This window comes from Symphalangus syndactylus, chromosome 5 (genome assembly GCF_028878055.3).
Source record: "Symphalangus syndactylus isolate Jambi chromosome 5, NHGRI_mSymSyn1-v2.1_pri, whole genome shotgun sequence".
In the NCBI taxonomy this organism is placed as follows: domain Eukaryota; kingdom Metazoa; phylum Chordata; class Mammalia; order Primates; family Hylobatidae; genus Symphalangus; species Symphalangus syndactylus.
This window is the reverse complement of record NC_072427.2, coordinates 54,302,721-54,315,010: the sequence shown is the minus strand read 5'-3', so window position 1 is coordinate 54,315,010 and position 12,290 is coordinate 54,302,721. Positions and strand designations below refer to the sequence as shown.

Genomic DNA, 12,290 nt, shown 5'->3' with positions numbered 1-12,290 from the left:
CCCAGCTCCGCACACCCTCAAATGATTTTCAACATTATGAATATAACAGGCTCACAGTCTGAATTCAATGGTCTCATCATAAGGCAGGAAGCCCTGTCAGGAACTGTGCTGCTCTCCTATCCCTGCACTTCCCACCACATAGTTCGGGGTTAGGCAGGGAATTGCAGTAAAGCTATACACAGCAAAGAAAAGTTGGTGTGTGTGTGTGTGTGTGTGTGTGTGTGTGTGTGTGTGTGTGTGTGTGTGTGTTGTTAGTTTGTTTTTTGAGACAGAGTTTCGCTCTATTGCCCAGGCTGGAGTGCAGTGGGACGATCTCGGCTCACTGCAAACTCTGCCTCCTGCGTTCAAGTGATTCTCCTGCCTCAGCCTCCCGAGTAGCTGGGATTACAGGTGCATGCCGCCACAGCCAGCTAATTTTTGTATTATGAGTAGAGACGGGGTTTCACTATGTTGGCCAGGCTGGTCTCGAACCCCTGACCTCAGGTGATCCACCCACCTTGACCTCCCAAAGTCCTGGGATTACAGGTGTGAGCCATCTTGCCTGGCCAGCATTTCAGTTTTATTAAACTGTCTATTGCATGCCAGTTCTTAGTAGCACAGTCTCTTTTTTTGTTTTAGAAACTCAAAAGCTTCTAAGTGATCACCTGGTTAAATAATGCCATCTCATAAATGACCTCTGTCTTCTGATCCACGTCTGGTGTCCACTTAATTAAACCAGATTAGAAAAAGGGATTATTGCCAGCTCAGGGAGGCTGCTGCCACAGACAATGCCTCACTGCGGATTGTGCAGATATAATACGATTCCTCCAAGCCAGCCTTCATGTTTACACCTGCCTGGAAGCTCTCAGGCCCTGAGCAATCCAGTGCTCACACCCCAGCCCTCTCCTTTCTCAGACCCCTATACTCTGGGCCAGGATCTACCTGCCCTAGTCACCCCAGGGCCAGCTACCAGAATACTACGGACAGCCCTATGCCTCAGTCAATCATGGCCCAGAAATTATTCAAACCAGTCAGTGCTAGGTCTGCTTACTCTGCCTCACCTGTCCCTTCCCATGGAAAACACAAGAAACGCTCTTGCCCTCCTTTTCCTCCTGCTCTATCTCCTGACCGCTCTTGCCCTCCTTTTCCTCCTGCTCTATCTCCTGACCGCTCTTGCCCTCCTTTTCCTCCTGCTCTATCATCTCCTGGCCTATCTGGTGCCCCTTCCTCTTGGGAACAGTAAAAGCTCTCTTTCCAGCGGCAGTCATCTCCTGATCTGTTGGCCTCATCACACCTGAATCATAATGATACCTATCTTTAATAACACCTATGGAAAGTACAAACCTGGGGCTGGGCTGGGACAACATTGTGAAGCTCTTTGAGCTTCATGAATAACGGGGCCAGGGGCAGTCACAATCCCTGCTACACTCTTCGGCAGCAGCAATTTCTGGAAATGCAGCCCTCATTGAAGCTTCTGAGAGAAAGAGTGCCATCTTGTGGTATTTTGTAGTCTCTTAGGCCATTTCCTTTTTGAGACCAAGTCTTCCTCTGTAGCCCAGGCTGGAGTGCAATGACACGCTCTTGGCTTAGTGCTCACTGCAGCCTTTGCCTCCTGGGTTCAAGCAATTCTCCTGCCTCAGCCTCCTGAGTAGCTGGGATTACAGATGTGCACCACCACACCTGGCTAATTTTTGTATTTTTAGTAGAGATGGGGTTTCACCATGATGGTCAGACTGGTCTTGAACTCCTGACCTCGTGATCCTCCCGCCTCGGCCTCCCAAAGTACTGGGATTACAGGTGTGAGCCACCGCACCCGGCCTCCTCTCTCTTTTAAAGAGATCATTTTTAGAGCAGTTTTAGGTTCACAGCAAAGTTGAGCAGAAAGTACAGACAGTTCCGATATAGCTCCTGCCCCTACACGTTCACAGCCTTCCCCACTACCAACATGGACACCAGAGTGGTCCATTTGCTACAATCAATGAACCTATATTGATTGCCCAAAGTCCATGGTTAACATTAGGGTTCACTCTTGGTGTGTTGGACATTTTATGGATTTCGTTAAAAGTATAATAGCATGTGTCTATAATTATTGTATCATAGAGAGTAGTTTCACTGCCCCCAAATCCTCTATGCTCTGCCTATTCATTCGTCCCTCCCTTCAACCCCTGGCAATGACTGATCTTTTCACTGTTTCCATAGTTTTGTTGCAGGCCATTTTTACTCTAAGATTTTCTTTGTTTGGCTGTCCACTTTGTGCTGGGTGTGTAATATAGAATCATGATGAGTAAGAGAGACAGCCTGGAGCATCTTGGAGTCCATATTGGGATGGACTCATGAATTCCTATAGTTTCCTACTCCAGGAAAGAGTTGCAGGTAGGGATAGAAGAAAAAAAAGTCAAGTAGACAAATAAAAATAATTAGGCTGGGAGCGGTGACTCACGCCTGTAATCCCAGCACTTTGGGAGGCTCAGGAGGGTGGATCACCTGAGGTCGGGAGTTTGAGACCAACCTGACCAACATGGAGAAACCCTGTCTCCACTAAATATACAAAAATTAGCCAGGCGTGGTGGCAGGCGCCTGTAATCCCAGCTACTCGGGAGGCTGAGGCAGGAGAATTGCTTGAAGCTGGGAGATGGAGGCTGCAGTAAGCTGAGATCACACCATTGCACTCCAGCCTGCGTGACAAGAGTGAAACTCTGTCTCAATAATAATAATAATAAGATATTATTTACAGGTAAAGTAAAAATTCTCTGGTGTTCAAGAGATAAAATAAATTGTCTCAAGCAAAAGTCAAACTAGGATGATTTTTTTTTTTGTTATTCAACTTATTTAGAAGTTAGGTTTTTTTGTTCCTGTTGAATTGTTTTGTTCTGTTTTAGGTACTAAAAATAACCTTTCATTCTTTGGAGCTGCTGATATTTACTATGACAGGAAAACAATTGCCCTTCTCCCTACCACCACCTTTTTGTTGTTAATATTCCTGGTGTCCACAAATGTTCTTGCTTCTTTCTTTTTTTGTCTTTGCTTATTCAATTACCTTTACCTAGAAATGCCATCTCCTTACATCTGTCTATGCTTCTTAAGGACTCGCCCAAATGTTATCTCCTGCAAGCAACAGAAATCTCCACTAGCTCACCACCACCCCTAACTTCTTCCTGGATTTACCTATTTAGGCATCGGTTATTTACTTTTTACTATAATACACGAGAATTTAGCTCTTATGCCACCCACTTCCCATTCCTCATATATCATCTTTAGTCATATAAGTAATCTCTAATTATCATTAGGACTTTGTAGAATAAAGCCAAGTTTTCTAGAATATTTAGGATAGGCTATTTCTTTTCTTGGCGCTGCTTTTTGTTTTGCGGGTCTTCCTCATAGTAGTAATTTTTAACTTAAAAAATGCCGCTGTGGCTCCCTCTGTGAGAGCTCCTTCTCTTCTGAAGCCTTTGGCTCCTCTGCGCCCGTCTTGGCAGGTTGTTCTTTCGGTTGGCTGTGCAGGTGCCATCTTGAGGATTTTGCATCTGCCCTCCTAGAGTAGATCCATTGTTTCATGGATTCCATGTCATCTTTCTTGGCCTTGCCAGGCAAGGCTGGTGACCCCACACGGAGAAAGTGAGCAGATCGGTGTGATCCCCAGTAAGAAGATGGTGGAAAAGAAAGAAAGAGCTCAATTGGAAACTGTGAAGTTCCATGCCAGGACGGGGATGATTGAGTCTAACAGGTCGATCAAAACGAAACGTAAAAAGAGTTTCCGCCTCTCTCGAAAGTTTCCATTTTACAGGAGCAAAGAAAACATGGCCCAGGAGAGCAGCATACAGGAACAGGGAGTGACATCCAACACCAGTGACAGTGAAAGCAGTTCCAAAGCACAAGAGGATGCTATTTTGTCTTATGAGCCAGTGACATGGCAAGAAATTCACTATGCAAGGCCTGTGATCATCCTGGGCCCAGTGAAGGACCGAGTCAATGATGACCTGATCTCCGAATTTCCACAGAAATTTGGATCCTGTGTGCCACATACTACCCAGCCTCGACGTGATAAGGAGGTGGATGGACAAGACTACCACTTTGTGGTGTCCCGAGAACAAATGGAGAAAGATATTCAGGACAACAAGTTCATTGAGGCGGGCCAATTTAATGATAACCTCTTTGGGATCAGCATCCAGTCCGTGCGGGCAGTTGCAGAGAGGGGCAAGCACTGCATCTTAGATGTTTCCAGCAATGCTATCAAGAGACTGCGGCAAGCACAACTTTACCCCATTGCCATTTTCATCAAGCCCAAGTCCATTGAAGCCCTTATGGAAATGAACCGAAGGCAGACATATATGAACAAGCAAATAAGATCTATGACAAAGCCATGAAACAGGAGCAGGAATTTGGAGAGTACAGCCATTGTACAGGGTGACTCACTGGGAGAGATTTATAACAAAATCAAACAAATCATTGAGGACCAGTCTGGGCACTACATTTGGGTCCCTTCCCCTGAAAAACTCTGAAGAATCCCCTCCAACCATTCTCTTGTGAACAGAAGAAATCAACTCCCTCTTCCCTCCTCCCTCTTCATTCCTGTCCCCGTGGGGAGAACAAATGCTACTGTTCTTGTCCCCTTTCTTAGATATGTCAAAAAAAATTGAGTTTTCTAGTCCTGTTCTTTTTTTTTTAATTTTTTGTTTGTTTCTATTTATTTTTTGGGATGATGCCATCTCATTCATCATGTGACTGTGCCCATTCCTGCATGGACCTTTCCCAAGTGCTAGCACAGGTGCAAAATCCATCAGAGCCATTGCTTTCATAAAAACTAAGCAGAAGTGAAGAGAAAAGAGGAGGACTGATGGAAAGACAGATTCTGGACAGCTGCACGGCTTGTGAAGTCAGCTAAATGCACCACATGATGAGAGGCTCCTGGGCATTTCTCCCTATCTGTATTGCTGTCTTGCAGCTCTGAACAGTGCAACGTAATGGCAACAGAAAGTATCTTATTTATATATAGATATATATGTAAATTATATAAAATATGTAGAAATTATTATATATATATTATACACTCTCATATAATATATATATATTCACACGAATTTGGACTAGAAAATCTATGGAGACTTCATCAATGGTACTATGCTATTAGAGAAATGCTTTAAATTTCATATTCCAATCAGATGGCATCTTCTATCCCAGCTGGTTGGGAGGGGATTGAAAATGGTAGCAAGTGCTGCACTAAGGGCACTCGCATTTGGTCATTCTCTTGAGAGCTAGGAGGGGTCAGCCCGAGGCTTGAGAGAAAGGGCTTTGGCCTGGGGTGAGAGGGTTAGAGACTTGTCCTGAAAGCAGCTCCTGCCCCTGAGGTGCAGCCAGAGTCCTGTGTGTGGACAGAGAGAATGGCTAATGATGCTCCACATGGAATTGCCTATTGTTTTATGCCACCTGATGTGTCCTTTTTCTTCCTTTTTAAGCTGCTGTTAAACCAAAACCATGTTGTGCTACTGTGTCAGCCTTTTCATTATTACAAATTTTACTTTTACTATTTAAGTGAATGCATAGAATCCAATTTGCCAAAGTTCTAAAGGCTTATGATATCCTGAAGGAGCCAGGCCTTGTGATGGAGTAGGTGACACAGGCCTGGTTGTCCTGTCAGCAGAAGGGAGAGCAGGCACTGGGCTGAGAGGAGGACACACAGGGCTCTGCTGAGGTTCCTTCTTGGGTTCCACCAACACGGACAGGGAGTCATTGCCTTCCAATTCTGTGCTGGGATGGCGGGAGAGCACTTGGCTTGCTTGGCCAGCCATGTCATGAGTTTGATTTGTTTTTTTTTTTTTTTTTTTTCAGCTGCTTCATATACTCTGCTCCAGCCCCTCCCCAACAGCTGGTAGCTGATGGTTTCTTCAAGAGGAAAGTACACTTTATGCTGTACATTTGAGCTGTAGAGCTAAGATTCGCTTACTGGTGAGCTGTGAAAACTTGTTGCTTTTTCCCAGAGTCTGATGGCAGTGACTGTGGTCAAGGGAACCTTCACCACCACAAGTGCAGGCAGCAGGTGTGGTTCAGGTCCTCCCCCACCCCACTGGGCTCCTTTGAAGCCAACGTGCCTCCCTCGCCTCCATACTGGAGGGACGACGCAGGGGAGAACAGAGAAGTGCTTGGCCCAGGGTTGAGGCATTTGTTTCCTAGCCCGCTGGGTTAGGACTGGTGCCAGCGAGGCAATGTTGAGGATGCCTTAAGCACTACCAGCCAAATCCGGGAACTCTGTTAACAGTTGTCCAACCAGCAGAATGAGGCTAATTGTATAAAGCATGGGACCCAGGATGAGGAAAAGGAAAGGGCAGCGGCTTTCCCTGGGCAGTACGCTGGCTTGAAGGCAAAGAGGGTTAAAGTGACAGCCGACTGTGACTCTGATGAGGAGGGGTGAGCAGGGAGGTTGATTCGCTGATGTTAACTAAGTGGCCGAGTCTCAACCATGCTCAGCCCTCCCCCTCCCAGGGAAGAGAAACAAAGATTCAAAGTAAGCATGACACTAGTTGGTTTACCAGTGTTCCTTCCAAGGAGACGTATATTTTTTAATAAACGATAGTTGCAATGAAAAAAAAAACAAAAGATACATTCCCCAAAAGTTACTGGTCTAAAATACAGTAGTACTATCTCTGTTTGTTTAGTAAGAATCCTGGTAACATAACAGTACTCTTATATGTAAAATCTTGTTCTTGCCTTTCATTTCAGAATATACTTTGTTAATGTGAATTTCTGGATTTTCATTTTATAGCATGTTTGTGTCATTGGTGAAACTGGAAAAGCAAAATACAAAGCCCAAGATCAGAGTTCGAGTTGAATTTGGAAACATCTGGAGTCCTATTGACATCGTCAGTAAAATTATCAATGTTCTAGTTCTGTGGCCATCTGCTTAGTAGAGCTTTTTGCATGTATCTTCTGAGAATTTTATCTGTTTTGTACTTTAGAAATGTCAGTTGCTGCGTTTCTAAAGTGTTTATTTGCACTATGAGCCTACAGACTATCAGTTCCCTTTGGGTGGATTGTTGTTTAACTTGTAAATGAAAAAAGTCTCTTAAACCACACCACTATTGAGTGAAACATTGAAATCGTATCCATAAGAAGAAGATATATTAGTTTTTTAATTGGTATTTTAATTTTTATATATGCAGGAAAGAACAGAGGTGATTGAATATTGTTAATTTTACCACCATGTGTTTAGAAAAGTAAGAAGCAGTCAATTTTCACATCAAAGACAGCATCTGAGAAGTTTTGTTCTGCCGAATAAACCTATGTCCTGGAATTACTTTAGTAGAGTTTCAGTAGTGTTGACTGTATTTTCCAACTTGTTCAGATTATTACCGGTCAATCTTTGTCAGCAGTTCGTTTTAAATGCAAATCAATAAGTTCCCCAAAATTTTCCCCTTTTTGAATTCTTCAGTGTAAAAATCCTTAAAATAAGGTCTGTCTCTTTAAAACAAACTATGCAGTTATCATTTCTCTACAAATTAACCTAGCATAGTTTTCTGTTGGTCCCATTTTCCTTGTTTAAGTTTTAGTAATTTGTTTAATTGAAATCTTAATGATTATGCGGTAGAATGGGTTGGTGGAGCTACGAAAATTCCTATCTACTTCAGAGACATTAAATTTCAGACACATGGTACACTTTATATTACATTGTACCATGCTATAATAATATGGCTTTCTTTTGGAATTCTGTTGAGTTTTTCAGATTGTAATCTCAGCTACATCTCAACAGATTGTTCTCAGATATGTCCTATTACCTTCTTTGTGTAATAAGTGCTTTATTGACCAAGAACGATGACCAAAACATCTTTTGTTTTCTGGGAGCAGGAGACTAGATGGCTCACAAGGTTGCTAGTTCATACCTCACATGGAGCAGATAAGCAATTAAGAGTTTTAGCTTAAAACTTTTCTCCTGCTTAAGCCAAAACTCTTAATTGCTTATCTGCTCCATGTGAGGTATGAACTAGCAGCCTTGTGAGCCATCTAGCTTACACGCATTCCTTAAAAAGTTTGCTGTAGGCCAGGCACAGTGGCTCGTACCTGTAGTCCCAGCACTTTTGGGAGGCCAGGGTGGGGGATCACTTGAGCTCAGGAGTTTAAGACCAGCCTGGGCCACATGGCAAAGCGCTGTGGTTGCTCCAAGGGAAGGGGGAATTTTTCAAACCTGAGCTGTCCAAGCTCAGCATGAATTAGAGTGGGCTGCCGACTCAGGCTAGCAGAGGCAGCCAGGAAACATGCAAATCTGCAATCCCTTCTGCCAGTTCTGTCCCAGCAGGTGTCACTAAAAGGCAGCTCTATGTGCTTCTGTCACTGTGGCAGCCTTGACAAGGAAGGTGGAAGGGAAAAGAGACCCAGTGCTGAACTCCAAGCAGAGATGGGGCTTTTCTCTCTGCATATTTTCCCTCCCCTCTCAGCCTGCATTTGCAATAACATATTCATTTATATTTGTATTATGAAACAAAAATGGTTGTAAGCGGCTGTTACACACAATGTTAGCTGCTATTTACATTCCTAACTGAACAATGTCTAAAGAGGTACTTAAACTGACATAAAATGCGGAGGATCTTATGACCAAATTCTTAGTGCAAGAAAAAAACTTCAAATTGCAAGAGGAGTCCCTCCAAATATAGAAAGGACCAGTATTTTAAGAGGTATGCTAACTAAAATGTAGCAATGTAGGAAGCAGAGCAGGAAGAACCTTTCAGTCTGAAACTTACAACAAGTCAATTTCATAGTCAGTTTCCTGGTCTTTCCACAACAAGCTTTGGCATCTGTTTTCTCCACAATGGCTGTAAGAATAGTAGCTATTTCAGAGCAGGAAAGGCTTAGAGCAGTGCTAGAATATGGTCCTGGCTGTATAAAGTTTAGCTCTTTGTATATTGTAAGAAACCTACGATTTTTTTTAAATTGGTAGTCAATAATAGATTTCTTTTGGAAAAGTAGCAGCCTGCTGTCCAGGGAACACCTGCAGTTGCCACTAAGTGAACATTGGTGCCTGCTATCCTTTGTCTCTATTTCTCTCAATAGTATACTGCCAAGTTGTTCCTTGATTTAGTAATTTTGTTTAGTTTCTTTTTCTTTTTTTCCCTTTCCCTTCTCCTGAGACAGAGTCCCGCACTGTCGCCCAGTCTGGAGTGCAGCAGCGCCATCATACCTCACTGCCACCTCCACCCCGGGCTCAAGCAATCCTCCTACATCAGCTGTCAGAGTAACTGAGACTACCCGCATGGCCCACCATGCCTAGCTCAACTTTACGGTTTTTGTTTTGATTTTCCGTAGAGACAGGGTTTCAGGCGGGCGTGGTGGCTCACCCTGCAATCCCAGCACTTTGGGAGGCTGAGGCAGGCAGATCACCCGAGGTCGGGAGCTCGGGACCAGTCCGATCAGCATGGAGAAGCCCCCTCTCTACTAAAAAATATCCAAAATTAGCCGGGCATGGTGGCTCATGCCTGTAATCCCAGCTACTCGGGAGGCTATGGCAGGAGAAACACCCAAACCCGGGAGGTGGAGGCCGGGGCGAGCCCAGACCGCGCCACTGCACTCCATCCTGGGGCAATAAGACCGAAACTCAGTCTCCAAAGAAAAAAAAAGAGAGAGAGATTGGGTTTCACCATGTTGCCCAGGCCGGTCTGGAACTCCTAGGCTGAAGCTATCCGCTGCGCTTGGCCATCCAAGGTCCTGGGATCACAAGCGTGAGCCACCACTCGCCAGGCCAAACTGTTTCTTTCTGATTAATAAATTGGGCTGGGCGCGGTGGCTCACGCCTGCAATCCCAGCACCCCGGGAGGCCGAGGCAGGCTGATCACCCGAGGTCGGGAGCTCATGGCCAGCCCAACCAACATGAAGAAATCCCATCTCTATCCGCCCCCCCCAAAAAAATTAGCAGGGCATGGTGGCTTACGCTTGCAATCCCAGCTACTAGGGAGGCTGAGGCAGGAGAACCACCCAAACCTGGGAGGCGGAGGCCGCGGTGAGTCCAGACCGTGACACTGCACTGCAGCCTGGGCAACAAGAGCGAACTCTGCTTCAAAAAAAAAAAAAGAGAAGAGACTGGGGTTTCCCCATGTTGCCCAGGCCGGTCTGGAACTCTTAGGCTCAAGCGATCCCCCATGCTCAGCCTTCCAAAGTCCTGGGATCACAAGCGTGAGCCACCACGCCAGGCCAATCTATTCCTTTCTGATTAATAAACTGGGCCTTGTGTGCTGCCTCAGGCCTGCAATCCTAGCACCCCGGGAGGCCAAGGTGGGGGGATCACCTCAGGTCGGGAGTTTGAGATCAGCCTGACCAACATGGAGAAACACCGTCTGTATCAAATAACAATAATAATAATAATACAAAATGCGCTGGGCAGGGTGGCTCACGCCTGCAATCCCAGCCACTTGGTAGGCTGAGGCAGGAGAACCACCCAAATCCAGGAGGCAGAGGTTATAGCGAGCCAGGACTGTGCCACTGCACTCCAGCCTGGGCAGCAAGAGCCAAACTCCACCTCAAAAGTAAATAAATAAAATTAAAAATCATTTCTGAATGGTGGAAAGCACCACAAAGTTAGAAGTCAAGCAACAAATTGGAGAAAAGAATTAGTAACGTTGGACAGACAAAAGACTTTTATAACAAAAACTTTTAAAATAAAAAAATACACATTCGAGGACATTTTCATAGAAAAACAGGCAAAGGACATAAACAGCAAAGTGAGAAGACAGCTTGATGTGGCCATTTTATCCAGGGAGACATTTTGGCGAGCCCTATGGACACAGCTGCCATGATGCCACCAGTGTGACTGTCCCCTTCAAAATGTGTGAGCCCCAGCTTTTCCTCTCTCCCTAACCTCCAGTCCAAAGGACTTGCACTTTCGACTTCACTCCTTTCTGCATTGTTTAATTTTCTTTTAGAAATATGTTACTTGTGATGAGAAAAAAGAAAAAAACTGTTAGATAGGGTTAGCCCCTTAAAGGGGAGCAAGAATCACCTTTCTAAAAGAAATTTTACGTTAAATATAATATTTGCATATGTGAAGCCTAAGAGAAAAGTTAACAGTTTAGTTATTTCCTCTGTAGTCTGGAGCTAAAAATAAGGAATCTTATTGTGTCCTAAATCTTTTCCTTCTTCCACCTAATGTCTGTCTGGATCGAATTCATCCATTCATTCCTTCCATAGACACTCACTCAGCCAGGCATGGTGCTAGGCCTTGGGACCTCGCTGTGAACCAGAAACTGTCCCTACCCCCATGGTGCAGGCATTCTCCTTGGGAGTTGGAGGAGGAACAGGTAAAAAATAATGATATATTCAGGTTAACGATATATTGTCAGGTTTGAGGATTGAGGAAAGGGCGTGGAGAATGGCAGGGGCTGCTGTTTTAGTGGCCAGGAGGCCTCTGATGAGGTGACCTTTGAGGAGAAACATGCAGGAGATGAGGGGACAGTGAAGAGGATTTCTAAGAACACTCCAGGCACACAGAACAGCAACAGCCAAGGCCCTGAAGTGGGTGGGGGCCTGGTGTGTGTGAGGAACCTCAGGGTTGCCAGCGTGGTTGGAGCAGAGACATGAAGCAAGAGGGCCATGGGAGATGAGGGCAGGGAGGTCCCGGAGTGGGGAGATCAGATGGGGCTCTGTGTATCATGTAAAGGACTTTTCATTCTTTTCCAAGAGCTGGGAAGGTTGACATAATTAGGAAAAAAGCCCAGAAAACCAGAGATATCTGTTTTTCATATTTTTTCATGGTAAAGATGATCATTTCAATAAAAACATGATTCCTGTGTGTGTGTAATTTGTAGGCCAAATGGTGCCCAATCCCTAGGTCCCTCACCTGCTCACTTCCCTATCCCTAAAACCTGTACCTCAACTCTCGTTTGTGAGTGATGGGAGTCAGGAACAGGGAAACCTCCCAGCTGGCGGTTCTGAGCGAAGAGGTAACAAAGCAGCTCTGTTATTTTCTTTCTTTCATGTCTCCAAGGGAACCGTAACTCACCTTTAGCTATCCCCTGGGAATGTGGCCCTCAGAGTGTTCTTTTTGCTACTGACTGGTGATTTTGTTATGTACACCTGGAGCAATGGAACATACCATACCAGCTTGTCAGATTGCTTTGTGCAAAGATCGATGAGGTATGTGAACCCAGATCCATGCTCGGGGTCCTGATTTTCGGGTGCCATGGCCAGTTACTAGCAGGTTGTATGTGTGTGACCAGCCCCTATCTGAGCCTCTCAGAACATGAAACTCCAAACAGTCTTCCCTGGGCAGAGACATTCTGTCCATGCTCTGTGGCTTGCTGCTCGAGAGGGAAAGAGCACACCCTGTGTGGCTTCCT

The 12,290-nt window shown here is 45.0% G+C and overlaps 1 pseudogene; it reads left to right on the top strand.

Moving 5' to 3' along the window:
• The first annotated feature begins 1,366 nt into the window (after positions 1-1,366).
• LOC129481574 (disks large homolog 3-like) lies at positions 1,367-4,616 on the top strand (annotated as a pseudogene).
• Positions 4,617-12,290: the final 7,674 nt, after the last annotated feature.